This window comes from Ambystoma mexicanum, chromosome 12, assembly GCF_040938575.1.
Source record: "Ambystoma mexicanum isolate Mex_15411 chromosome 12, UKY_AmexF1_1, whole genome shotgun sequence".
Classification (NCBI taxonomy): domain Eukaryota; kingdom Metazoa; phylum Chordata; class Amphibia; order Caudata; family Ambystomatidae; genus Ambystoma; species Ambystoma mexicanum.
In genome coordinates, this window is record NC_090936.1 from 1,253,491,771 (window position 1) to 1,253,497,770 (window position 6,000).

A 6,000-nucleotide genomic window follows, 5' to 3' on the forward strand; every position below is an offset into this window, starting at 1 on the left:
GGCTGGAAAGCAGCAGAGTGTGATCGGCTGCAATGTAGAGAGCCCGGCAGGGCACTGGATCCAAAGTCGGAATAAGGAGGAACCGCATACAAGATCCGTAGCTCGAAGCAACAAGGTGCCGGAAAGACTCCTAATGCAAGAGACTGAGCTCCTGCAGGCAGCAGCTTTTATACCACCCGGCCCAGCACAGAGGCAGGCTAATTGGTCGCACCTGGATCCGCACACCTGCAGACAATCGGCCTCCTCCCTCTCTGTTCCTGAGCTGGTGGAAGCAGAGCAGATCCCTAGGGCTTCTGGGGATTGTAGTTCTGAAGATGGCGAATAGGAATGGCCAGGAAAAGAAGGTTATAGCCAAGTGCATTGCGGTAAGTGTAGTTTGTTGGGAAAAATAGAAAAGCACCAAAGTCTCGCAAATGGAAAATAAAGTCCATATTGATTGTAAATGTATGCGCCCATGGCGCAGGCATGACAATGACAGCTGCATTAAAACAATTAGTCCTGTCACGTGATTCCGCGACCAAGGAATGCGTATTGCTGGGCGGAGTAGTGGTTCATCAAAAACCCTTCGCAGATTCCTTGATTCGTGTTTAGTCCACTTTACCTTTAAGCCCTACTACTTCTCTACCCCCAGGGCAAAGGTGGGCTTTATGATTTTGCATCTTTCTGGGAATGCATTAACTTGGGCTACGCCCTTAGTTAATTCTGGAGATGTCCTCCTGGATGATTATGATGGGTTTGTACAGGCTCTAAAGACCATGTTTGACCGCCCAGAACAGGTCTACAGTGCCCAGGAACGCCTACTGGATTTCCAACAAGGTTCCCAGGATATGCATACCTATGTGACACGCTTTAAGCAACTGGCCAAAGAAGCAGATTGGTCCTCAGAAGCCTGCTTTACCCTTTTTCGAAGAGGACTGAAAGAAGAAATAAAAGATGAGCTAGCGAGGGTGGCTTGCCCAGGTTCCTTCCAGGCTCTTATGGAACTCTCTTTACAGATAGACTTCCGTAGCCAGGAAAGGAAGGCGGAAAAGAAGAAGACTAGAGTGCCTTACCAAAAGACCTCCATAGGACCTTCCTCTAAAGCTGAGCCCACACCTGCCCCCACTACAGATCCAGAACCCATGCAACTGGGGGCCTTCCGCGGACCCATATCCCTGCAAGAAAGAATGCAACGGATTCATACTGGGCTGTGTATGTACTGTGCCTCAGACAAACATCTTGTGAGAGAATGTCCCTTAGCCCCTCCACGGCGTTCGGGAAACGCCAGCTCCCGATCTTAGATGGAGCTCAACTTCGGGAGAGAGATGTTTGCTCCACATCTATTCCATCATTGAACTCTCCTGGACAAAACAATCTTGTGATCTTGCAGGCCTTTCTATCGCCATCCAAGAAAGAAACCTGGCCCATTTTGGCATTGGTGGATTGTGGAGCCATGGGGATATTTATAGATCAAGATTGGGTCACTACCCACCACATTCCATATGAAACTCGAGGCATCATGCAACCTGTAGAGGCTATCGATGGAAGACCTCTCTCTTCAGGACCCATAACCCTACAAACCAAAGAGATCCAGCTCTCGATAAACCATCATCGAGAGGAGATCAAATTTGACATCATAAAGTCTGCCCATTATCCAATGGTACTGGGTATGCTCTGGTTACAGAAGCACAACCCATACATGAACTGGGCAGCGGGATCCTTGTTTCTTGGTTCCGAGCATTGTATGTCTCACTGTCTATCCCTGGATTCCTCGTCAAGACCCTCTAAAGGTACGCTGACAGACCAGCAAGGCCTATTCACGGTCTCAAATATTATCCAGGTCCCCAGGGCCTATCAGGATTACACTGATGTGTTTTCAACTGCCATAGTTCAGGCCCTACCCCCTCACAGACCTGAAGATTGCGCTTTTGATACTGAACCCTCAGCAGTGATTCCTTTTGGAAGGATGTTCATTCTATCCGAACCAGAGAAAAGAGCCCTCCGAGAATACTTGGATACCAACCTTGAAAATGGCACCATACGACCATCCAAATCTCCGGCGGGAGTTTTGTTGTTCTTTGTTCCCAAAAAAGATACTAAGGAGCTTAGGCCTTGTCTTGATTATCGTGGTTTAAATCAATGCACCCTCAAGGACCGCTACCCACTGCCCTTAATCTCAGATATCCTGGAAGCGGTGAGAGGAGCTGTAGTCTTCACAAAATTGGATCTCAGAGGTGCCTACCATCTGATCTGTATAAAGGGGGGTGACGAATGGAAAACAGCCTTTAGAACTCCCTCTGGTCAATTTGAATACCTGGTCATGCCCTTCGGACTCGCCAATGCCCCAGCGGTCTTCCAATGTTTCATGGACCGGGTGTTCTCCGATATGCTGTTCCTCTTCGTCATAGTTTACCTGGAGAATATTCTGATTTACTCCAAGGACCATTTTAAGCATGAAGAGCATGTTAAGGCAGTCTTACAGCGGCTACGTGAACATAAGCTCCTGGCTAAACCCGAGAAATGCCTTTTCCATGTCTCTACTGTTCACTATCTAGGATTTGTCCTTAGTCCAGAAGGAATTGGAATGGACCACTCAAAAGTAAAAGCCATACTATCCTGGCCTGTTCCAACTACTGTGAAACAGATTCAATCCTTCCTGGGGCTTGCCAACTTTTACCGGAAATTCATACCTTCCTTTTCTGAGATAGTTCAACCGATCATTACATTGTTGAAAAAAGATGCTCCCTTTCTCTGGACAGCAGCCGAAGATGAAGCGTTCCAACGATTGAAGGCAGAGTTTACACAAGCCCCCATCCTGGCTCAACCTGACATCGATCGACCTTTCCTAGTGGAGACGGATGCTTCTAACTACGCCATCGGAGCAGTTCTAAAGCAGGAATTCGAGGACAACTTAGAACATCCCATTGCTTATCTTTCGCGAACCCTAACTCCCAGCGAGACTCATTATTCTGTTTTGGAAAAGGAACTGTTAGCCATCCGTCAAGCCTTCACAGAGTGGCGTCCTCTACTCCTGGGAGCAAAACATCCTGTTCAGGTCCGTACAGACCATCGGAAACTTCAAGTTTTACAATCTCTGGAATGTAGGAATAGTCGTCAAGCCCGTTGGGCCTTCTTCTTCGCCCAGTACCAGTTCCAGATCGATCATGTCCCTGCGACACATAACATAATTGCTGACGCCTTATCCCGATGTCCCGACTACGAAACTCTTGAAGATCGGTCCTTCCCAAAGATGTTTCCCCACACAATTTTGGTAGCCCAAGCAATCAGCCTCCTGGAAGACATTCGGATGCAAATCCAGTCCTCTGAGATCTGGAAGGAATTTACAGAGAAGAATCGATGGAATGTTAGAACAAAGGACAGGTATTTGTTCAAGGATAATGGCCTGGTCATTCCCACACAGAGACTACGACAAAGGATTTTGAACCTCTATCACGATATCCTTCACTCAGGACATCGTGGCATCACCAACATTCTCCGTCTAATACAAAGACAATTTTGGTGGCCAAAAATGAAAGTTGACGTTCAACTGTACATCCAAGCCTGTGCAGTCTCCAATCAAAACAAGCATGATAACAAGAGACCGGCGGGTCTCCTACTTCAACCAATGCTACCGACAGGGCCCTTGGAATTCATCGCTACAGACTTTATTGTGGAATTGCCACCTTCCAGGGGATACACGACTATCATGGTCACCATTGATTTATTCACTCACATGGCTCATTTTACACCATTGTATAAACTACCATCTTCCTCAGAACTCGCTGGAATCTTCCTGGAACACATATTCCGACTTCATGGACTCCAAGATCATATCAGACAGAGGACCTCAATACATATCTCAATTTTGGAAACACTTATGCCGTATACTAGGAATCCAACATGCCCTCTCCTCAGGTTATCATCCTCAGACTAACGGAGCCACTGAACGTGTGAACCAAACCCTAGAGCAATATCTTCGTTGTTTCACCACCAAGGTCCAGGACGATTGGTCACTCTTAATACCTGTTGCTGAATTTGCGTACAACAATTCAGATCACTCGGCTGTCAAGACAAGCCCTTTTTTTTGTAGCCAAGGATTCCACCCTTCGGTTCTACCATCCATTCTCCCAGATCCTACACCAGTACCTACAGTCGACTCCTGGATTGCAACCCTCTTCAACATACACAAGGAAGCCAAAGAACACCTAGAAAGGGCCTGAACTAACACCAAGCATTATGCGTACTCCAAAAGAAGACCAGGGCCTTCCTATGCAGTGGGTGATAAGGTCTGGCTATCCTCACAACTACTGCCTCGACATTTACGACCAAATAAGTTGGCTCCCCGGTACTATGGCCCTTTTTCCATAAAGGAAATCATAAACCCAGTGGCCTTCCGACTCAAACTACCAGACTCCTGGAAGAGGATCCATCCAGTGTTTCACACATCTCTAATGAAACCATACTCCAGTCCTGCCGGACTGGCCCAAGTTCTGCCCCTGTAATTGTCGATGACCAGCTGGAATATGAAGTGTACAGAATATGTGACTCCAGATACAGACGTGGTCAGCTAAAGTATATGGTTGAGTAGAAAGGGTACCCTCCCAGTGAACGCACCTGGAAACCAATCTCAAACCTAAATGCCCCCAGATTACTCAGAAGGTATCATCTTATACACCCGGGCAAACCCAGAGGAACAGGCCTTCGGAGGAGGCATGCTGTCATGAGCCATCGGACGCGTCCCTTCTGGACTTCCTGGTCCCTGACACATAGGGGCTTGCACTCAGCAGTACTCCCAACATGGCCGTCAAACACGGAATGCTGTTTACCAGCTTCCGCGTCGGACGCATCACGTTCTATAAAGAAGACACGCCCCTGCGGCCCTGCGCGTCTCAACGCTACCGCTTGCAGTGGCTAGACGTGTGCTGCCGTAGTTCGCTCTTGCTAACTTCTTTGATTCCTGGTGCCTGGCCCCTATTATTCCTCCTCATTCATTCCTTTCCTCTTTGTCCCCTCTTGCATCCCGGATCTCCGTGTACCCGTTTCCGAGTACACTCTTCATCGTTTTTCCAGGACTTCCCGGACATTCCGAACGTTCCAGGAGTCGGAACGCTGAATGCACGCTGGAACCCGAGGACGTATGCACAGGGTTATACAAGACCCTAACTGTGCGTAAGAAGACTCCATCGAAGAACTCCAATAAACAACACAGACAGGTGAGAATGGGGGAAACCTGTGACAAGAATGCCTGGCAGGATAGTGACCGGGCCTAAGAGAAGTATGCTACAAACCTGAGTAAGGAGTCTGGCAGCCCCACAGACTGGGACCCATATGTGAAGAGCCAAAGTAAAAGGGTCTGGGACCCAAGGCAGTCCCTGGCAGGAGAGTGTACCAGGGCTGCCAGCTGAACTGTGCGGCAGTCGTCCAAGACACAGTACCTGGGTGAAGGGTGAACCAGGTTGGCTGTGCCAAGAAGAGCAAATAAGTGGAAGAGAAAATATTACTCATGACCAAGTTGGAGGAAGAAAGAAGGACCTAGCGCCTGGCAGTAGAGTATACCAGGCAGGCTGGGGGTGATAAGAAGCTGATGAACTTTATGTTGCGATTACTGTGACCAAGGGAAGACAGTCATTCTGCTTGGTGCTGTTTGTAAGCATCCTGAGAAGCCAAGAGAGGAGAGGTGTCCTCTTGGTTGTGAGAAACCAGGTGTCTCACCCACTAGTTCCCTGGGATCTGTCTTCCAGGTGGCCAGGACACAGCCATCGCTTTTTGATCCAGTTCCTGGGGGTGGACCAGTGCGGGAGGATCACTTGGGTGAGGGGTCTTCGGGAGTGGGAGTGAGACACAGTATCCCCTTCCCTGTAACACCTTTACCCCACCCTACCAGGTAGGATACTTAGGAACTCTACCCCCCCCTTTTACAACACAAACACTTTCACACAGACAGCTCGCTATGGGAGAAAACAGACTAACACCCGAGCAGTATACCTGATGTGTCCCAATACAATGGTCAGGCGAGGTCAG